The 24,259-nt window shown below is 39.2% G+C and overlaps 1 long non-coding RNA gene and 1 pseudogene across 2 annotated transcripts in view; one reads left to right on the top strand and one right to left on the bottom strand.

Annotated features, from left to right (window-relative positions):
- Positions 1-3,560: 3,560 nt before the first annotated feature.
- The window catches only part of LOC118146820 (uncharacterized), a 44,960-nt gene continuing 24,261 nt past the window's right edge, over positions 3,561-24,259 (bottom strand). For both annotated transcript variants that reach the window (XR_004732851.3, XR_013525303.1), the window contains one exon: positions 3,561-6,062. This is a non-coding gene — a long non-coding RNA (uncharacterized LOC118146820). The remainder of the gene's footprint in view (positions 6,063-24,259) is intronic.
- Positions 17,217-18,173, top strand: LOC144578995 (NADH-ubiquinone oxidoreductase chain 1 pseudogene; annotated as a pseudogene).

Below are 24,259 nucleotides of genomic sequence, written 5' to 3'. Positions count from 1 at the left end.
CCTCACCAGGAGCATTTGGAATCGCCGTTTTGTTTGTCACACTGTGCTACCCCAATTGCTGTGTCCCTGGGATTTCCTGGGCTAGGTCACTGTCCAAGTCTCGTTCAATCTCAAGTTCAGCCCTCTCAGGTCTCAGTTTGCCGGTTCAACAGGGCACCCGTAACAGTGCTCTTTTGTATGGAGTGCTGTGGAGTGCCTCTGCGCTCTGGCACTAGCCGGAGTTGCACCGGCTGCAGGCTACACCAGCCTAGACCTCTGCCTGGCATCCCGCATTTCTTTTATACCTGGGAATTTCCCAGTTCTGTGGGCAACTAAGATCTGTCTGGAAATGCGTCCCCGACTCACCAGCTCTGCGCATCAAGTGAGAACTTCACTCCTGGGTTGTTCTCCCAGCACCATCTTGAGTCCTCCCCCCACATTCATCCTCTTTCTTAGCTCTCTTCCTATCCATAAAATCTCAGTAGGTCTCTTTTATATTCAGAGTGTTATTATTACTTGCATGAATCTAGTTTATACGTTGGAACGCTCCAAGCAATAAATATCAAATATGAACATGGAAGGTAGTATATGGTAGGAGGAAAGATGAGGGCATTTGACCATCAGGCAACCTAAGGGTCTAATACAGCCTACTTATATCACTAAGTGAAACACATTTGGTCCTGATTTCTTTAAAAACCAAAGTTGACATTCTTAAAATATACATCCTGAAGTGTTTAAAAATAAGATTTTATTGCAACTGCAAGTTATTTTTAAATGGTTCAGTCAAAAAGATGGAGAGGCAGACATAGATAAAACTAATATGACAAAATGAAAACTGTTGAATCTAGATGTATTAAGTATATAAAAGTTTACTAGTCTTTTTTTGGGACAGGAGAGAACTTTATTACGGATGTCTGGGCACCCAGGATGGCAGCAGGCTCAGGACTAAAACGTTCGGGGATCCTAACAGAGGACGCAGGTCAGCCTATATGCTGTTTGAGGCTGGAAATTGAGGCAGGAAGTCGCTTTCAGACAAAGACAATCAGGTTTTACAACATTCAGCTTCCAGGTCATTTGACTCTATAACCTTGCAGTTGAGGTAAGGGGTAAAAATGTGAAGAGAGGCGATCCAGAGAGATCAAAAGAACAGGAAATGCAGAAATCTGCTGGTTGCAGACCTAAAAATGTGCTCTGGTGCACTTATCTATGTAAAGAGGGGGGTTCCCAGTCTGCTTTACTTTTACTTAACTACCACTAATATGCTTATTATCTAAACTATATTCTACTCTATTTCATTATAGTTTCCTTCCACATTTTCCCCCTTTAAAAGGTTCCTTTTAAAATCTGGACGCTATTATCAGAAAGCGTTTACATCCTTCTTTATACACAGAATGTAGATTCCAAGTCTCCTCACAGGCAACTTGCTGGCTTGGGAATTACTTTGCCTCTGTATTTGCTCCTACTGCTGCTCGTGTAATTCATGGGAGCAGAAAGGCTTTAGCCTTTCCTGGCCTCCCTGCAACTGTGCCTGTCTTAAGTTGCTCTCATCTTTCAGAGTCTTACACATCATTGGCTAACAAGTCCGTGGGAGTTACCTTGCCTGTGTATCTGCTCCTAGAACTGCTCATTTCCTTCACAGGAGCAGACTGCCTTTTGCTATGACTTTAGCCTCTGCTGGCCTCCCCACGGCTGTGCCAGTCTTAGGTTCTGCTCATCTTTCAGAGACTCTTACCAGTCATTGGCTAACCAGCCATCAACCCGGGGGGCACACAGGCAACTTATTCCCTTGCCTGTCAATTATGCTGCTGGTGCATCTGCTCCTAAAATCAATTTAGCCTTTGCTGGCCTCCTCGTGGCTGTGCCTATCTTAGGTTGCTCTCATCTTTGAGGGCCTTACCCATCACTGGCTAACCAGCCATCCACCTGGGGACAAACAGGCAACTTACTTGCTTGCCTGTTGATTACGCTGCTGGTGCATCTGCTCCTAGTGCTGCTCGCTTCCTTCATGGGAGCAGACTGGCTTTTGCTATGACTTTAGCATTTGCTGGCTTCCCCGTGGCTGTGCCTGTCTTAGGTTGCTCTCATCTTTCAGAGTCTTACCCGTCATTGGCTAATCAGCCATCCAATGGGGTGGAACACAGGCAACTTGCTTCCCTGTCAATTACACTGCTGGTGTATCTACTCCTAGTGCTGCTCGTTTCCTTCATGGGAGAAGACTGGCTTTTAGTATGAATTTAGCCTTTGCTGGACTCCCTGCGGCTATGCCTGTCTAAGGTTTCTCTCATCTTTCAGAGAGCCTTACCCATCATTAGCTAACCAGGCATCCACCTGCGGGGAACACAAGCAACTTGCTTGACTGTCAATTACACTGCTGGTATATCAGTTCCTAGTGCTGCTCATTTTCTTCATGGGAGCAGTCTGGCTTTTAGTATGAATTTAGCCTTTGCTGGCTTTCCCGTGGCTATGCCTGTCTTACATTGCTCTCATCTTTCAGAGAGCCTTACCTGTCACTGGCTAACCAGCCATCCACCTGGGGGACACATAGGCAACTTACTTGCTTGCCTGTTGATTACGCTTCTGGTGCATCTGCTCCTAGTGCTGCTTGCTTCCTTCGTGGGAGCAGACTAACTTTTGCCATGACATAAACCTTTGCTGGACTCCCTGTGGCTGTGCCTGTCTTAGGTTGCTCTCATCTTTCAGAGTCTTACCCGTCATTGGCTATCCAGCCATCCACCTGGGGGACACACAGGAAACTTACTTGCTTGCCTGTCAATTATGCTCCTCGTGCATGTGCTGCTCGCTCCCTTCATGGGAGTAGACTGGCTTTTGCTATGACTTTAGCCTTTTCTGGCCTCCCCGTGGCTGTGCCTGTCTTAGGTTGCTCTCATCTTTCAGAGAGTCTTACCCATCACTGACTAACCAGCCATCCACCTGGGGGGCACACAGGCAACTTATTCACTTGCCCATCAATTACGCTGCTGGTGCATCTGCTCCTAGTATGAATTTAGCCTTTGCTGGCCTCCCCGTGGCTGTGCCTGTCTTAGGTTGCTCTCATCTTTCAGAGAGTCTTACCCGTCATTGGCTCACCATCCATCCACCTGGGGGACATAAAGGCAACTTACTCGCTTGCCTGTGAATTACGTTGCTAGTGCATCTGCTCCGAGTGCTGCTTGGTTCCTTCATGGGAGCAGACTGGCTTTTGCTATGACTTTAGCCTTTGCTGGCTTCTTGCAGCTGTTCCTGTCTTAGGTTTCTCTCATCTTTCAGAGAGTCTTACCCGTCATTGACTAACCAGCCATCCACCTCGGGGGCAGATTTTTGGCTTTTATCTTGGAGAGAAGCATGGGTAAGCTAGATAGGAGTTAAACCTAGAGTTCTTTCCTTTGCCTTTTGCTTTTGCCTCTGTAGGATTTATATATTACACCCTAGCACGTTATTTTACAATGGATATTTAAGGCTTAGCCTCTTTACTTCATCCTACACATCTGTGGTTTTTAAGCCACATGTACAGTGAGAAAGGGGAAAGATGAAAAAAGAAAATACTCTATAAAATACTTCTGTTAATTTAATAGCTTTCTGCCTTTTCGTGAGATAAGCTTTTTTTCTCTGGGTAATGGCTGATACCTACTTAGTGCCATTATATGTGGTGTTTTGTCATCACTGCCTCTACTGTCAACTGTATGTATACTCCTAAACAGGAGTGGCAATAAACAAGGGAATATGAGACAGCACCTAATATAAGTACTATGCTCCCTATGAGTGTTGAATTTGTCCAAAGGATGAGAACCATCAACCAAAAATAGAGTCTGAAGTTGAACCTTTTCCAGCTTCAGACTGGAACATGGGCATAACTTTCTCATATTGGCAGTGATTTCCACAACTACCTATCCATTGTTGTTAGCTTCTAAACAGCAGTTAAATTTACCACAGACTCTTCCTTCTGAGGCCAGCAGATCATCTAATGCTAGTTTCTTTTGCTAGACTGCATTTCTTACTTCAGTAGATTGTACAGCTATCAAATCTAAAGCTTTAGATGTTTCATTAGTTATAATTTCTAAGACTGCCTGTAATCTGATAATACAATTAATCATGTAGATGGCAGTATGATATCCCCACATCCCATCTTGTGCCCAAGAAGCCAAACTGTAACTATTCTCTCTGAAGGCCAATCTGTATCTCTCCAATCACCAATTTAACCTAAGCCTCAGCCTAGGTCAGAATATGAGATGTGAAAGTTTTGTATGTACACTTATCTGCATGTGCTCATACACACAGACACACACACGCGCATGTACATACAAATATAATGATAGAGAATAAGGAAGGCCGGGGAGAACAGACACACATGAGTAACATTATTTAGTCCACCAAACAAGGCCACTAGGATTTCATTTTTTGTGGCCAGGACTTTCAGGCACTAGGATGGGTTATCAAACTTAATCCTAACTTTTTTCTATTAGACTGAGCTTTCTTTTGACCATTTTAACGTCTGGAATCAAGATATATAAAGAGAATCTAGGCGAGCTGGGAGAAGAGACAGAAACAACTCTTTTTGGGAAGTGAGTAAGAGTTAGAGTGGGACCCATATTGAAAATATCTTGATTTTGGATCAATGAAATCTTCAAGCAGAAATTCTTGCATGCCTAGCTCTCTGTGGTGGGATGGGTCCAAGAGTCAAAATTTCTGATGAGTCTAAAAATAAGAGTAAATAAGCAGTGGAACTAAAAAGGGATATACAAATCAAAAAAATTGAAAGAGCTAGAGGAATAACTTAAAAAGATACTCAAAACCTAGCAGAAGACAAGAAATAACTAAGATCAGAGCAGAACTGAAGGAGATAGGGACACAAAAAATCCCTGCAAAAAAATCAATGAATCCAGGAGCTGGTTTTTCGAAAAGATCAACAAAATAGACCACTAGCCAGATTAATAAAAAAAGAAATCAAGACATGTGTGAACTGATGCAGATGGCTTTTCAGAGTCTCAGTGATGAAGGTGAGATGTAGGGGTAAAGGTGAGGAAAGATAGAATTCATTGTCATACTCATAAACAGTTATTACAAGGTCTCCCTGGACCTTGTCTTTAAGGTACTAACAGTTGGACTTTCTCCATATGTATTAACTTACTATCTGTCTATATATGTGTCTGCATTTTGGTTGCATTCCCTAAGAGTTTGCTTTTTTAGGGAAGGATCTACAGTATCTCTCATATCTCAAATGTGTATTCTGTTTGATACTCTTTCCTGACAATTGTGCATGTTAGAAAATACTTCATCCTTTTTTTGAGGGGAAAGAATCATATGAGCATATGTGGAAAATATCACAACGGAAAATGTAAAGTAAAAATTTCCAGGAGCACACTATTAATTTATTCCCCAAATAATACATATTTCCTCTGTCCTGGAGATAAGTCAGTGATCAAGAAAGGCAAGATTTCTGCACTCCTGGAGGTTATTTTCTTAAGCAGTCTCTGAGTATAATGAGGACCAACACTATAAATCTATAGTTATGAAATGATGTCTGTATGTAAAAATAACAACAATAATAGGCTTAGGATGTATTAAGTGCCGGCTGCTAGAGCTTGAATAATTACAAAGTGGAGGGAGAAATTATTTCAGGCAGCAGAGTTGTATGACTAAAGCATGACTACAAGAATGCAATGAGAAATGGACTGGTTTGCCTGAAGTCCAGAGGTTGCATATGGAAACAGTTGGGGACAACATTTGAGAGATAGATAAGAAACCACTGAAAACTTGTGAGCAGGGAAGTGACACGATAAAATTGATGATGACACAGTAAACATGGAATCTGTGGTACTATCCCCTTTATGGTTTTTTTTATTGCATCTATTTGATTATTCTCTCTTTTATTTTTTATTAATCTGGCTAGTGGTCTATTTTGTTGGTCTTTTTGACATTTTGTAGCCTGGCCCAGTAAAACAATACCCACACCTGCCTCCACATTTAGTCACCCAGTATTACTAAAAACCTGATTATTTCTTTCTTGGTAATCATGCTTGTACTTACTAAATCCTCTTCTTCCAACTCCTCAAAGAATGCTTTCATTGAATGAGTCTTTCTTCCACCTTTTACAGAAAGGACACATAAAAATCAACTCATTAAATAGAATTTCTGCCTCAGTCCTATAAAATAATAATTGAAGATAATGGTTATAGGTTGACTTAGTATCATTTCTACACATTAGATTTCTGCATGTCCTTTATGTCCTGTTTTTAAAAAGGGTTAATTTTGCTTAGAAAAAAATTTCATCTCTGTAGATTTGTATGTGGGCACTGGGCTGCCAAAAACAAACCTATCAAATAATGATTTCATTTGGAGCCCTTAATTTGAGAATCTTTAGAAACACACTTTTTCCCATATTATAATCAACTCATATCTGTTGCATATTATTTATCTCTTCTGCTTTCTTTGGTTAAATTCTGTTTTAACCTTCTGTGTTCTATCTTTCACAGTGTTCTGATTTCTAAACTACATCAAGTAGACAGAGTGTAATATTAAAAACAGGATGTCACGTTAGCCTCTTAAATTGACAAACAGAAAAGTGATTCTAATAACAGATTTATCATTGCAGCTATATTAAGAGATCAAGGTGAAGTTAAATACTCAAATGCAACATCAACCCCAAACTGCCTATTACAAAGATTATCTAGGCAAGAAAGATTATGTATGTTTCATGGCATCATGAAATTTACTCGAAGAAAAAAACTGAATTCAGAATAAATGTAGTCAGAAATGTCTTTAAAATATATCCATAAAATTTAACTTGTAACTAAATAATAGTACCTTCCATAACCTACTGAAAGAGATTGAAAATCTAACTCAGACCAGCATAATATATATTTTAATAACACATTTTAAAACAAGGAGTGTGTGTCAGCTTTATCTTAAATTCAGCAAGACAGAGATACAAAAGAAATTCATATAAATCTTGAAAAATCTAAAGAAATAAATCCAAGTCACAATTTAGTGCTAACAATGATACTTTTCTATAGTCAATGGCACCAGTGATATTTGTATTATCCTTTTCATCCAAAACTAAAATTGTTACGATCATCAGAACCTACCTATTTCTTCAATGAGTACACTTGTAGCTAGTTGAAAAAGAGGCCTCATACATTGCTTTATATAAAATATAATTCATTGATAAGAAAATGGTTTCTATAAACATAGCCACTTACATTTCTACCTTCATTTCCAACATTTTCAAAATATTTGCCACCCACTAGGCCTCCCAATTTTGTTTTTCAGTGTTGATTTTAAAACAGTTCAGTAGTTTTAAAGTAGGTGACCATTAAAAAGGAGAAAAGAAAAGCTAAAGATTGATAAAAGTTGTCTAAGATTGCCCTTGAGTCATGTTTAGATAGGACCAGAAGCAAGATTTAAGAGTTCAGAATTTCTGCCTTTTATCTGCATTCTACCTAGAAAACAATCTAGAAAAAGTGGGAGGCAGGTTTTCTGCTAAGCTTCAAATCACACATCTCTGAGGCAACAGTGACATGGGCTTGCTTGGAGTCAGAAAAATTTGTGGCCTGTAGAACTATCAAAGAAAAGTATTTTATTTTCAAATGAGAGGTTGAGTTTCCTTATCCAAAATGCTTGGGCCAAGAAGTGTTTTGGATTTCTGATTTTTTCAGATTTTGGAATATTTACAAATACAGGAGATATCTTGGGAATGGAACCCCAAACTAAACATAAAATTCAGTTATGTTTCATATATACCTTATACATATAGCCTGAAGTTAATTCTACAAATTATTTTAAGTAATTTTGCACATGAAACAAAGTTTGTGTTAAGTACTCACAAGTGGAATTTCCTACATGTGGTGTCATGTTCGTGCTCAGAAAGTTTCAGATTTCGGAGCACTATGGATATCAGATTTTCAGATTAGGAATCTTTAATAACAAAAACAATAATTTTATCTTTTTCTTTACATATGTTATAATATTCCTTATATTTCAGTTGCATTATCTTTATATTTATTGAGGTTGCTTATCATCACATAGTTTAAAGGATCCAATAGTATATAAAATTATATTACAAAGAAACAGTAGTCCTCTCCTCAAACTACATTTCACAAGTCTTATAGAAAAGCACTCTCAACAATGGTAGCCTTCTCTTAACCTCTGAGAAAAGATTTAAAAAAACACTTATCTGAAGAATGTAAAGTGCTCTTAATTACCAGGCCCAGAGAGACATTAAAATGAGAAAGCAATCATGCCCTACTCCCTTCTTGGAGATATGTAGTCCTTTCTTGAAACTGCCTGTACAGCCAATCATCAATCAATGTTATTTTTGTAAACTAATGAGAATTCCTGACAAATAACTTTGTAGCAATCCACACCCTGCCCCCTTTTAATGCCTTTAAAAATCCACTTGCATCTGCTTCTAATCAGTGTATATTCAGGACAATTTGAATCTATGCTCTTGGGATGCAATCCTCAAACTTGGCCCAAATAAAGTCTCTTATTTACATTAATTGTGCCTCAGCTTCTTCCTTTTAGGTCAACAACTTCATAAACCCAAATAGCTTTCATTTTGCTAATTCCATACTTTGTATTTTAATTTTGAACAATGTTTCTTGACATCCCACTAGAAAAGCTAAGAAGTTAGCTAAGGATGCAGTGTGATCTCGGTTCACTGCAACCTCCACTTCCTGGGTTCAAGTGATTCTTCTGCCTCATCCTCCCAAGTTGCTGGGACTAAAGGTGTATGCCACCATGCTCAGCTAGTTGTTGCATTTTTACTAGTGATGGGGTTTCACTGTGCTAACCAGGATGGTCTCGGTTTCCTAGCCTCATGATCTGCCCATCTCAGCCTACCAATGTGCTAGGATTAGAGGCCTGAGCAACCTCACACAGCCAATAAGCAATTATTATTATACCCAGGCTATCTGAAAATATATCAATTTTAGACACACTTAACAGCTTGACATAGCAATGAACTTTAGACTTATTTCCATTTTCTCCCCAAAGTTTGAAGGTATGACTATCTAACTTCCAGTACTGCTTTGAAAAATCTGAGCACATGACTATGTTTACCAATCCTTGTGAGTAATTTGATTTTTTTTTATTTTTTTTTTATTTTTTATTGGATTATAGGTTTTGGGGTACATGAGCAGAGCATGCAAGACAGTTGCGTAGGTACACACATGGCAGTGTGCTTTGCTTTTCTTCTCCCCTTCACCCACATTTGGCATTTCTCCCCAGGCTATCCCTCCCCACCTCCCCCTCCCACTGGCCCTCCCCTTTTCCCCCCAATAGACCCCAGTGTTTAGTACTCCCCTTTCTGTGTCCATGTGTTCTCATTTTTCATCACCCACCTATGAGTGAGAATATGCGGTGTTTCATTTTCTGTTCTTGTGTCAGTTTGCTGAGGATGATGTTTTCCAGATTCATCCATGTCCCTACAAACGACACGAACTCATCATTTCTGATTGCTGCATAATATTCCATGGTGTATATGTGCCACATTTTTCCAATCCAGTCTATTATCAATGGGCATTTGGGTTGATTCCAGGTCTTTGCTATTGTAAACAGTGCTGCAATGAACATTCGTGTACATGTGTCCTTATAGTAGAACGATTTTTTTTAGTTTTGCATCCTTCAAAAGATTTCTCTTTGTCGCTAAAATTCTGAAATGTCCTCATGATGTTCTTTGATGTGGATCTAATTTCAACCATTGACCTAGGTACTAAGTGAACTGTTTCAAACTGGAAACTTATGCCTTGGCACATTTTCCTGAGTTAATAATCTTATGTATATCCTCTCATTTTCCATTTTCTCTTTCTTAAACGCCTATTGTTTGAATAATAGGAGTTATCATCCTCTTTGATTTGACCTGAAGTTTTCTCATCTTATTTCCTAATTTCTTTCACTTAATCTTTTCACCCTGCTTCCCTAGAAAATTTCTAAACATTATATATTATAATCATTATATTTGTATATCAAAAACTGTTGAGCAATTCTTATCTATCAGGCACTGTACAATATTTCTTTCCCATAAAAGACAATTCATTGCAAATATCTACTATATTTGGTTTTGATTTTCTCAATCTTTCCATTAATTTGATTTTCATTTTTTCTTCTTTCATCTGTACCCACCTGCTAGGCCCACACTCATTCCCAGTTTTCTTCTACTAATACACTGAATAATTTATGACTCTGTTACTTCGGCACTACTTGTCCTCTCCTATTAGCCTCCTATTTCAACCTACTGTAGGTTTCCCATCAGGTAGTACCCCACTTCACTCTTTGGGACTTCTTTCCTAATTTTCACTGGGTCTGAATCAGAACTTCATCAGTAATTTTTCAACCCTCAACCTTCACTTTTCTTACGGTTAATTTCACACTGAAGTTCATTATTGAACTTTTATTAAACTTTTTTTTCATGAAGGTTTAATGAACTTCACTTTGAAGTTTATTTTTAAACATTTTTTTTGTATGGTTGCCATCAAGAGGCATGCTTTTCTTTGTTATTAACAAAAGGCATTAATTAGCAACCATTTAACTTATATGTTTTGAAGGAAATAAACAATGTTACACCATAATTTTTCTGACATTTGATAAATCAAGGAGACTTTTCAGAGCCCTTCCATTTCTTAACGTGATTCATAGCCTTGAGATTTCTGCTCTAGATTTCTACCAACTGGCTCATGGAGCTGATCATTTGAGAAACTGGCATCAAAATAACACATATCCTTCCAGATTCATGCAGGTTTTTCATTATGTAAATTTTTACAACTTCCTCTGCAGGAGCAAATTATCGCACACTAGATTTTGTTTTCTACCTATTCAAATATGTTTCCAATTATTCATTTATATTCATTCATTCACGTATTCCAATTATTCATTCAGTAGGGGTGTGTGTGTGTATGTGCGTGTGTGTGTGTGTGATGTTAAATGACTGAAAAGTAATGTATACAAAGTTTAGCCTTAAAATGTTGTTTTATATCTATTATACATCTGAAATGAGCTGTCAGCCTTAATTTTCCATGACTTTAGAAAACCTTCCACAGCTGTATTTTATTTACCCTTTTATTGATGGGTTTCTTATATGTTTTTTTCTCTCCAACTGCTTGTTTGGACTTGTTTCAGCAGCTCCTAAATTGGATGCTACTGAAAGTAACTTTCATTAAAAACTTTGAAATCTATTTCTCATAGGTCAGAAGTTGAATTCTACCTAGATTAGAATGACATGCTAGAGTGACAGGTCAGCGACTTGGTTCTCTACTAAGCAGACCTTGTTCTTTTGCCTTTGATCTAGAAGACATCCATTTTACTATAAATACTCCTGAGCAGGCATTAAACAATATTGAGTGGCTATTTTTATTCTTTTTTCTATTTATTTTATCCAAATCTATAACACTTTAAGTAAAAGCGGGAAATAAAATGCAATGTCTAAGTATTTTTTACTTTTGGTTTCCTTTTCTATTCGAGGATAAAATAAAATCATCTATGTGAAATAACTTTGTAAACTTGAAAAATTTTACATAAATATAAGACTTTGTTATTTTATCAGATATTAATTGTAAAGTTAATATCTGGTATTTTCCCAACCAACTTGTAGTCTGATGAATAATGTCCTCCAGAGAAGTAAAAACAACCATGAGTCCAAACTTACTGGGTTTCAAGAAAGAGAAAACATTGCAATATTAATAAATGTTTAAAAAGATCTAACTCTATGCTTTCTACAAGAAACTCACATTAGCTATAAGGAAACATATAGGCTAAATACAAAAGTATACAATAAGATTTTTCCATTAAAAACATAACCAAAGAAGAGCATACGTGTCTGTACACATATCAAACAAAATTACAGAAGAGAGGCCTTGGAGGCAACATCACACATCTACAACCATCTGGTCTTTAACAATCTGACAAAAACAAGCAATGGGGAAAGGATTTCCTGTTTAATAAATGGTGTTGGAAAAACTGGCTAGCAGTTTGCAGAAAGCAGAAACTGGACCCCTTCCTGACACCTTACACTAAAATCAACTCCAGATGGATTAAAGACTTAAACATAATACCTAATACCATAAAAACACTAAAAGAAAACCTAGGTGAAACCGTTCAGGAAATAGGCATAGGCAAGAACTTCATGACCAAAACACCAAAAAGCATTGGCAACAAAAGCCAAAATAGACAAATGGGACCTACTTAAACTCCAGAGCTTCTGTACAGCAAATGAAACAATCATTAGAGTGAACCCAAAACCAACAGAATGGGAAAAAATTTTTGCCATCTACCCATCTGACAAAGATCTAATATCCAGAATCTACAAAGAATTAAAACAGATTTACAAGAAAAAAACAAACCCATACAAAAGTAGGAGAAGGATATGAACAGACATTTTTCAAAAGAAGACATATATGAGGCCAACAAACATATCAAAAATGCTCATCACTGATTATTAGAGAAACACAAATCAAAACCATATTGAGATACCACCTCATACCAGTTAGAATGGTGATCATTAAAAAATCCTGAGACAACAGATGTTCGAGAGGATGTAGAAAAATAGGAACACTTTTGCACTGTTTGTGATAGTGTAAACTAGTTCAACCATTGTGGAAGACAGTGTAGTGATTCCTGAAGAACCCAGAAATAGAAATTCCATTTGACCCAGCAATCCCATTACTGGGTATATACCCAAAGGATTATAAATCATTCTATTATAAAGACACATGCACACCTATGTTCACAGTGGCACTGTTTACCATAGCAAAGACCTGGAACCAACCCAAATGCCCATCTACGATAGAATGGACAAGGAAAATGTGGCACAAGTACACCATGGAATAACTATGAAGCCATAAAAAATGATGAGTTTGTTTCCTTTGTAGAAACATGGATGAATTTGGAAACCATCTTTCTCAGCAAACTGACACAAGAACAAAAATCACACACCGCATATTCTCACTCATAGGCAGGTGTTAAACAATGAGAACATATGGATACAGGGAGGGGAGCATCACACACACTGGGGTCTGTTGGGGGTGCCGAGGAAGGACAGCAGGGTGTTGGAGAGGTCAGGGAGGAATAACGTGGGGAGAAATGCCAGATATGAGTGATGGGGGAATGGAAGCAGCAAACCACGTTGCCATGTGTGTACCTACACAACAATCCTGCATGATCTGCATATGTACCCCAGAACCTAAAGTACAATTACAAAAACAAAAACAAAAAAATAGACTTTAAGTCAAAAATTGTCAAAAGAGAGGTCATTATATAATTACAAAGGTTTCAATTCATCAAGAGGATATAACTGTTATAATGTATATGTAGCCAACATTGAAGCATCTAAGTACATAAGGCAAATATTACCAGATTTGAAGGGAAACAGATGGCAATACAGTAATAGCAGAGAATTTCCACATCTCACTTTCAACAATATACACAGGTCATCCAGACAGAAAACAATAAAAACCCAGCCAACTTAAACAACACTATAGACCAAATGAACCTATCAAGTATAATTTCATTTCAATGAAATGCAACAGAATATATACTCTTTTCAAATGGACATAAAATATTTTCTAGGATAGATTCTATGTTAGACTACAAAATAAACCTTAACAAATTTAAGAAGACTGAAATAATATTAAACATCCTTTCCACTCAATATATTAAATTTAAATTAGAAATCAATAACAGGAGGAAAATCAGAAATTTACAAATATGTAGAAATTAAACAACATATTCCTGAATATTGATCAGAGAAGGAATCAAAAAAGAAAATGAAAAAGTATCTTGACACAAGTGAAAATGGAAAAATGACATATCAGCACTTATGAGATGCAGTAAAAGCAGTTCTGAAAGGGAAGTTTATAGTGACAAGTGCCTATATTTTTAAAAAGAGAAATATTTCAAATGAACAATCTAATGTTATACCTCATTAAAGAGAAATTAAATACAAAGTCAACAGAAGTAAGAAATTAATAAAGAATGGAGCAGAAAAAAATGAAATACAATCTAGAATGACAATAGAAAGATCAACAAAAGTAAGATTTGATTTTGGAAAGATAATGCTGACAAATCTTTAGTTATATGATGGAAAAAAAGGAGAGATGACTCTCAGGTAAGTATAATTATAAACATAAGAGAAGACATTATAACTGGTAACAAAGAAATACAAAGAATCATAAGAGACTACTATAAACAATTATGCACAAATTGGATAACCTAAAAGAAATGGATAAATTCCCAAAAACATACATCCTGCAATACTAAACCATCAAAAAAATGAAACTAAGAAGAGACAAATAAAGAGTAAGGAGATGAAATCAGTAATGAAAACCTCCCAACAAAAAAAAGTCCAGGACCTTATGGATATGCTGGCAAACTCTAATGACCATTTACACTAGAATAATTGTTAATCTTTCTCACAGGCTTCCAAAAGAAACTGAACAATAGGGAACATCTACAAACTAATTTTATAAGGCCAGCATTACCCTGATACCAAAGGCAGACAAGTACACTACAAGAAAAGAAAATTACAGGGCAACATCCCTGGTACACAAAGATGCAAAAATCCACAACAAAAACTAGCAAACCTAATTCAACAGCATATTACAACAATTATATACTGTGATCAAGTGGGACCTATCTCTGAGGTACAAATATGGTCCAATATGTACAATTTGATATGTGAAATTAACAGAATGTAGGATTAAAATACAACTATCTTAATAGTACAGAAAAAGCATTCCATGTAATTCAACATCCTCTTATAATTTTTTAAAATCTCTCTACAAATGAAACACAGAAGGAATGTATCTCAACACAATGAAGGCCATAGATGATAAGTTTATAGACTAACATACTCAATTTTAAAAAGTTGAAAAACTTTTCCTCAAAGATCAGGAACAAAACAAGGAAGCCAACTCATGCTGGTTCTCAGTATTATACCATGAAGTCATAGCCAGAGCAAGTAGGCCATAAAAAGACATCTGAGGCATGCCAATCAGAAATAAAAAAGTAAAATTATCCATTTGCAGATAACATATTCATATATAGAAAACCCTAACGACTCCATCAGAAACTACTAAAACTAAGAGACAAATTCAGTAAGGTTACAAGATACAAAATCAACGTACAAAAATGGGTTGTGTTTCTATATACACAATGAACTATCCACAAAGGAAATTAAGAAAACAATCCCATTTACAATTGCATCCAAACATAAAATATGAAGGAACAAATTTAACCAAGGAGGTAAAACTTCTGCACATTAAACTCTATAAAACATTAATAAAAAAAACTAAAGTTACAAATAAATAAAAAAATATTCTGTGTGAAGCAATGCTGACTAGCTCTTATAATCAGCTGGCTGATTATTCTACTTCTAGCTTTTCCTTAAAAAAATTAAATTTCAGGCACACATAGGAGAGGAAAAATCCTCCAAATTATCCTAAGAGTCACAAACTTTACAATTAGAACATACAGATTAATTTCCATTAAGCTTTTCCATTAGTACACATAGATTGTTTCATTTTTCATTAAACACTGGTATAGTTATTCCTAGCACAACAACTATATTAGATGTAATTTTTAAAGGGAAACATAGGAATACTCATGTTTTGGGTAGTCCTTTTCTAATTAATCAAATAGTGGTTAAATCTCCAATTGCATTGTGCCCACGTCACGTCTTAATTTACAAAGGTGACTGGGGGACAACATGGAGAGTCTGATGCCATTAAGAGATTTTTAATGTTGAGAGTTGCTGAAGAAACAAGATGCACAGCATGCCACACAGGGCCTCATGGGAAAGATGCTAAGGTGGTCAGGAGGCAGAAGACAAGAGCAAGAACATCTAAGGCCACTGCCTTTATTGGGGGTTCTATAGGAAAGGACAGGCAGGGCAAGATTGGGATTGGCGAACATGAACAATTTTAGTAGGTGGGCTATAGGGGTTACCTCTAGTTGCCTGGCTCATGGCTCTGGGGTGATTCAAGCACAGGAATATTGCCTCTTGGTATATGTGAACCAGTAATAGGAGGTATAACTAATGGTTAAGTTTAACTGTTAAAGAGTGACAGCTCTTCTCTCCCTAGGAAATAACCTTTCAAAGAGAGTAAAAAACTTCATTACCATAGTTAACCTAAAAGCAGCCACCAAATAAGAAAGTGTTCAAGCTCAATATTTAAGTATTTCAATTCTACTCACTTTACTGAACCCCTAACATCACATTGGACTAATCTATTAATAGAGGCAACAATGTTAGTATAAGTAACAAAAACATTCTCTCCTGCATAAGCTTATATCAGACTGGAATAACTACTGGCACTTAACAGCCCAATTATAATAACTTATATTCTAAACACCTTATTAAACTGTTAACCCAACTCAGGCATGTCTTTAAGGAAAGATTTTAAAAAGTAAAAGGAACTTGGCAAACCTTACCCCCACCTGTTTACCAAATACATCACCTCAAGCATTACAAGTATTAGAGGCACTGCCTGCCCAGTGACACGTGTTCAATGGCTGCGGTATCCTGACTGTGTAAAGGTGGCATAATCACTTGTTCCCCAAATAGGGACTTGTATGAATGGCCACCTGAGGGTCTAACTGTATCTTACTTTTCATCAATGAAACTGATCTACCCCTGAAGAGGCGTATATGACCAAATAAGATAAGAAGATCCTATGAAGCTTCAGTTTCCTAATATAAACAACACTCAAAAAACTTACAGGTATTAACTCATCATCCACGCATTAAAATTTTTGGTCGGGGTGACCTCAGTGTACAATATAACCTCCAAACAATATAAACTAAGATGCACTAGTTTAACTAAATTATCACACATTGACCCAATAACTTGATCAACAGACCAAGTTACCCTATGGATAACAGCAAAATCCTATTCTAGAGTTCATATCAACAATGGGGTTTACCACCTCAATGTTGGATTAGGATATCCCAATGGTGCAGCCACTATTAAAGGTTCATTTTTTCAATGATTTAAGTGCCACATATGATCTGAGTTCAGACTGGAGACATCCAGGTCGGTTTTTATCTATTCAATATTTCCCCCAGTATGAATGAACAAGAGAAATAGAGCCTACTACACAAAGCCCCCTAACCCAACAGATGATATTATCTCATCTCAATTTAACAAAAAATTTCCCCTGCCTGATGACAGGGCTGGTTAAGATGGCAGAGCCCGGTACCCATGTAAGACTCAAAGCTTTATAATCCCAGGTTCAATTCTTCTTAACAGCATGTTCATGATTAACCTCCTCCTACTAATTATTCCTGCCCTAATCGGCATTTGTAACACTCATCAAACAAAAATTCTAGGCTATATACAACTACGTAAAGGGCCCAACATCATAGGTCCCTATGCAATACTTCAACCAGTTGCCAACACAATAAAACTTTTCATAAAGGAATGCTTATGACCCTCCACATCCACTATAACCCTCAACCTTAGCCCTTTCCATTGCCCTCCTCCTATGAGCTCCTCTCCCCATGTCAGATCCCCCAATCAATTTCAACTTAGGCCTTCTGTTTATATTAGCCACATAAAGCCTTGCCATTTATTCCATTCTATGATCCGGATAAGCACCCAATTCAAACTGTGCACCAACTGGTGCATTATAAACTGTAGCCCAGACAATTTCACATGAAATCACCCTAGCCATCATTCCGTTATCAGTCCTACATTTAGTTTATATACACCCATTACAACACAAGAATATTTCTGACTTCTACCACCATGACTCCTAGCCATAATATGATTTATCTCCACATTAGCAGAAACCAACTGAGCTCCTTTCAACCTAACAGAAGGAGAATCAGAACTAGTCTCAGGTTTCAACATTGAATATGCTGCAGGTTCATTCACTCTCCTTTATAGCAGAATACATAAATATTACTATAATAAATGCCTTAACTCCCTCTATTTTTCTAGGAACACCCCACACCATAATTTCACCAGAACTTTACACAATAAATTTAATCACCAAAACCCTTCTCTTAACCACCCTATTTTTATGAATTCGAGTGAATCCTCAGTTCTCCTATGACCAACTAATGCATTTATTATGAAAAATTTTTTCATCACTTACACTAGCACTATGCATATCATATATATCTCAATACCTATTCTAACATCCAGCATCCTACCCCAAACACAAGAAATGTGTCAGAAAAAAAGAATTACTTTGATAGAGTAAATTATAGAGTTTTAAATCCTCTTATTTTTAAGGCTATAAAAATTGAACCCACACCTGAGAATTCAAAACTTTCTGTGCTATGTATTATGCACTAAAGTAAGGTCAGCTAAACAAGCTTATTGGACCCATACCCCAAAAATGTTGGTTTACTCCTTCCTGTACTAATTAACCCACTAGCCCAACTCACCATCTCCCTTACTATCTTTACAGAAACTTTCATTACAATATTATGCTCATACTGATTCCTCATCTGCACAGGTTCAGAAATAAATTTATTAGCCATCATGCCAATCCTAATAAAAAACATAAGCCACCACTCCACAGAAGCAGCCACCAAAAATTCCTAACACAAGCAAGCATATCCTAATTCTTAAAATAGCTATTCTAACAACATGCTCTCCAGACAATGAACAATTACTACCCACATTAACCACCTTTCATCCATAATAATATTAATAGCTCTGGCAACAAAACAAGGAATAGCCCCCTTTCACTTTTGACTCCCAGAGGTAAGCCAAGAAACCCTCCTAATACCTGCCATACTTCTCACATGACAAAAACTACCTCCCATCTCATAACTTCAAATCTTTCCATCAATCAACACAAATAACCTCTTATTAATTTCAATTTTAACCATCATAATTGGCAGCTGAGGAGGACTTAATCAAACACACCTATGTAAAATCCTAGCCTATGCTTCAGTTATCCATATAGGATGAATAATAGCAGTATTAACCTATGACCCAAACATCACCATCCTAAATTTACTTATCTACTATATTCTAACAACTTCTATATCCATAATACTTAACTTAAACTTGAATACTAAAACCCTATCACTATCCCACACCTGAAATAAACTAACTTGATTAATACCTATTATTCCACTAATTCTATTATCCCTAGGAGGCCTACAACATTAATAGGATTCTCTCCTAAATGAACAATCTAACAAGAGTTTACAAAAACAATAACCCAATTATTCCAATTACTATAGTGATAACTCTACTAAATCTATACTTTTACATATGCCTAATTTACTCTATTTCAATAACAATATTTCCTACATCCAACAACATAAAAATAGAATGACAATTCAAAAACATAAAACCCATACTGTTCCTTCCTCCATTGATTTTTCTTCACCCTCTTTCTACATACAACCCTGTCAATATTAATCACAACTAAGAGCCTTCAAAGCCCACAGGAAGTAAATTATACTTAATTTCTGTATCAATTTTATGGACTGCAAAACTTTACTTTGCAACAGTTGAACACAAATCAACTACTTTCATTAAACCAAGCCCTTCCTAGATTGATGGGGCTTTAACCCACAAAAATTTAGTTAGTAGCTAAATAACTTATAAACTGGCTTCAATCTACTTCTCCTGCCATAAGAAAAAAAAAGGCAGGAGAAGTCCAAGCAGGATTGAAGCTGCTGCTTTGAATTTGCAATTCAATATGATAGTATCTCCTCAGGACTGGTTAAAAGAGGTCTATTTCCCCTGTCTTTAGACTTACAGTCTAATGCTTCCTCAGCCATTTTACCTTTTTCTACTTATGTTCATCAACTGCTGATTATTTTCAACTAATCATAAAGATATCAGAACATTACATCTATTATTCAGTGCATGAGCAGGAATAGTAGGCACAGCCCTAAGCCTCCTAATTCCAGCAGAATTAGGCAAGCCAGCAACCCTACTAGGAGACGACCATATCTATCTTATTGTCACCACTCACACATTTATTATAATTTTATTTATAGTAATACCAATCATGATTGGAGGCTTCGGCAAATGACTTGTCCCCCTAATAATTGGTGCCCCTGATATAACATTCCTTCAAATAAGTAGCAGAAGCTTCTGACTTCTCCCCACATCCCTTTTACTCCTACTTGCATCCTCAATACTAGAAGCTGGTGCTAGAACTGGCTGAACAATGTATCCTCCCCTAGCAGGAAGCCTGACACATGCAGGAGCCTCTGTAGATTTAACTATCTTCTCACTCCACCTAGCAGGTATTTGTTCAATCCAAGGAACTATAAATTTTATTACCACAATTATTAATATAAAACCTCCAGCCATAACCCAATACCAAACACCCCTTTTTGTCTGATCCATCCTTATTACAGCAGTTCCAACCACTGATATTACTATATTACTAACTGACTGTAACCTTAATACTACCTTTTTGATCCTGCTAGTGGAGGTGACCCTATTCTATACCAACATTTATTTTGATGCTTTGGGCACCCCGAAGTCTAAATCCTTATCCTACCAGGTTTTGGAATGATTTCTCTTATCGTAACATACTACACAAGTAAAAAAGAACTATTTGGGTATAGGTATAATATGAGCCATAATATCAGTTGGTTTCCTAGGGTTTATTGTATGGGATCACCACATATTTACAGTAGGAATAGATATAGATACACAAGCATATTTTTCCTCCACCACTATAAGTATCATTATCCCTACCAGAGTCTTTAGCTGATTGGCCACATCACACGGCAGCAACATTAAATGATCTCCCGCAATACTCTGAGCTTTCGACTTTATCTTTCTCTTCACAGTAGGCGGCTTAACAGGAATTGCACTGGCTAATTCATCACTAGACATTATTTTACATGACACACATTATATATTAGCCCATTTCCACTATGTCCCATCAATAGGGCAGTGTTCGCCATTATAGCAGGCTTTATCCACTGGCTCCCTCTATTTTCGGGCTACACACTTAACAAAACCTATGCTAAAAATCACTTCACCATTATATTTGTAGGTGTAAGCTTAACTTTCTTCCCACAACATTTTCTCAGCCTATCTGGAATACCTGGATGATACTCCAACTACCCCAATGCACCACTGCATGAGATATTATTTCATCTGCAGGCTCATTCATCTCATTAACTGCAGAGGTACTGACAGCCTTCAGAGTCTGAGAAGCCTCTTTCTCAAAATGAAAGTTTTTCCCATTGAACGATTAAATCATAACTTAGAATGACTTTATAGCTGTCCCCATTTTTATTAGACATTCAAAGAATCAGCCTATGTAAAATCTTAAATGAAAAAGGAAGGATTCAAATCTCCAGAAACTGGTTTCAAGCCAATCCCATAAACCCTATAACTCTTTCAAGAAGACATTCGTAAAATAATTACATAACTTTGACAAAGTTAAATTATAGAGCAAACTCTATATATCTTAATGGCCCACCCAGCCCAGCTAGGACTCCAAAATGCCACATCCCCTATTATAGAACAAATCGTTTTCCATTTGTGTGCACCCTGCCCTGGTACACGGTTCTGGCCCTAACTCCATACATGGCCCTGTCACTAGCCTGGCCCTAACCTTATCACTGGTCCTGCCATGGTCCTTGCTTTGCTTTGGCATTGCCTTGGTCCTGACATTGCCCTTCCCTGTTCCTGGTCCCAGGCTTCTCCCTGTCCCTGCATTTCTCTAGCACTGGTCTGGACCCTGGCCCTGCATTGGACCTGCCCTACCTTTGTCTTGCCTTTGCTCTGTGCTATCCTGGACTGGCTCTGCCTGTTGCCAGTGCTAAGCTGGCCCTGTTTTGTCCTGGTCTTCCCATTGCCCTCTTCAACCCTATCCTGGTGCTAATCCTCCCTGGCCAGGTCCAAGCACTGTATTGGATCAAACCTGACTCAGCCCAGGACATTCCCTGACCCTGCCTCAGTCCTTGCACTCAGCTCAGTGTCACTCAGTCCTGGCACAACCAGGCCCTGTCTTGGCACTTGCCCTGCCACCCCTGGCCCTGTTCCTAGTCCTGCCCCTGCCATGCCTCTGCCCTACTTTTGGCTATGCCCAGTGCTACCTTAGTCATGCTCTACCCCGCCCTGGCCCAGCCTTTGATTTTTCCTAGTCCTTGTTCTGTGCTGGCTGTGCCATTGCTGTGAACTCTCACTAGCTCCACCTTGGCCTGGCACTACACTGGCCCTGGCAATGTCCTGGCCCTACACTGGGCATCCACAACACAGGACCTGCCCTAGGCCTGCCTTTTCCCGAGCCCCTCCTTGGCCCTGTGTTGTCCCTAGACCTGCCCTGGCTATGGCACAGTGCTACTCCTGCCCTGCCCATGTCATAGACCTGCCCATGCTCGGCCCTGAAACTTCCATGCCTGGTTCTGCCCTGGACCTGTGTTATCCTAGGTCTGCCTCAACCCTGACCTCGCCCAGACCCTACCCTGGCCTGCAATGTCCCTCCCTACCCTGTTCTTGCACTGCCCTGGCACTCCCTTTCATCTGCCCTGGCTATAGTTCTGACCTAATCCTGACCTTGACTTGGCCACTCCCTGGTCCTGCCTTTTCCCTGGATGTGCCCTTGTCCTGGTCCCTTTCTGGCCCTGCCTTATTGTGGGACCTTCACTGTTCCTGCACTGCCATCTCCTGGCCCTGTCCTTACCCTACACTGGTCCTGTCCTTCCTTGGCTCTCAGCTACCCTACCCCAGCCCTTCCCTAGTCTTGTACTGGCAATGCCATGTCTCTGCCCTGACCCTGAGTCTACCCTGATCCTGGGTCTGCTCCTGGAATTGGACTTGTCCCATCCCTGGACTGTGACCTTACCCCTGGTTTTTCCCTGGCCATGACCCAGCCCCAGCCCTGTCCTGTCTCTGGCCCTACCTGGTTCTGGTTTTGTTCTTCCCCAGCCCAGAATGGGCACTGCACTACCCATTGCTCTGCCCCTACCCTGCCCTAAACTCCCCATATCAGAGTCTTCCCTGGGCCTGGCCCTGATTTGGCCATGACCCTTACCCTGCCACTCGTCTTGCCATATCCCTGACACTTACTTGGCCCTGGTTCTGCTCTGGTTCTGGTCATGGTACTGCCTTAGTCCTGTCCCTGCCCTGGCCCCTAGTTACCCTTGCCTTTCCATGGTCCTCTGCTATGCTAATCCTGCCATTCCCAGTCCCTGCTCTGAGCATGCCCTGTGCATTCAGCCTGGCCCTGCAGTGTCCTGTCTTGGCGCCACCCTAGCCCTGCCTTTATTAAAGTCTTGACCCTAAAGCTGCTCTTACCCTTCCTTGGCTCTTCCATATCCTTGTCTTACCCTCACCCTGAATTCCTGCACTGGCCCTCTCTGCCTTCACATGGCCTTGGCCTTGCCTTCTCAAAGGTCTTGCCCTGAACCTGGCCCTATTCTATCATCCTCTATCTTGGTACTGTATTGGAACCAGCATAACCTGGCCCCTGCTTACCCTGGCCCCGTTCCAGGTCCTTCCCCTGTTATGGCTCTGCCCTGCTTTTGGCCATGTCCTGCACTATCCTAGCCCTGTAGGGTACAGTCCCTGGCCCTAAACTGGCCTTCTACTGCACTGTCCCTACCTTTCCTTTGTCCTGTTTTGGTTCTGCACAGGCTGTGCCCTTACTCTGAACACTCCCTGGTCCTGCCTGCTCCATGGCCCTACCTTTGCATTGGCCCTGTCCCTGAACCATTCTTGGCTCTGCCTTTCCTCTGGCCTTTCCCTGGTCTTGTCCTTGCCTTGACCCCCTTTCTGGCCCTGTCTTGTGGGACCTGCTCTGTCCATGACAAGGGCATGGTCCCTGGCCATGCATTGATCCTGGCCTGACTCTGTGCTATGCTAGTCATTCCTAAGCCTTGATCTTGTCCTGTTCCTGGTCTTGCCCTTTTTCCCTGACCCAGCCTGTTTTGGCCCTCACTTTGTCCTTAGCCAAGAGCTGGTCCCAGCCCTGACCTATGACTGCCACTGTCCTTGCTTCTGACCATAGTCCTGCCAGCGTTCTGGTCCTGCTATAGTCCTGCCCCAGCCATGTCCTAGACCTGGCCATGGATCTACCCCTGCCTTGGCCCTAGAACAAGCCCTGGCATTGACCCTTCCTTGCTAAAGTCCTTACCCTGACCCTAGCCTGGCCCCAACACTGTCCTGATTCTGATTTTCCTGGGCCCTATCCTGGTACACTGCTCTGGTCTTGGCCTAGACACTGGCACTACCACTGTCCTGGCCCTAGCCCTAGCCCTTCTGTGGCTTCATTTGGTCCTGACATTGCCCTTTCCTGGTCCTGGTCCTGGTTCTGGTCCTGGCCCTGGCCCTGTTCCTAGCCCTACCCTG

Source organism: Callithrix jacchus, chromosome 13 (assembly GCF_049354715.1).
Source record: "Callithrix jacchus isolate 240 chromosome 13, calJac240_pri, whole genome shotgun sequence".
NCBI classification, from domain to species: Eukaryota; Metazoa; Chordata; class Mammalia; order Primates; family Cebidae; genus Callithrix; species Callithrix jacchus.
Note: the sequence above shows the minus strand (reverse complement) of the source record. Positions and strands in the feature narration are given on the sequence as shown.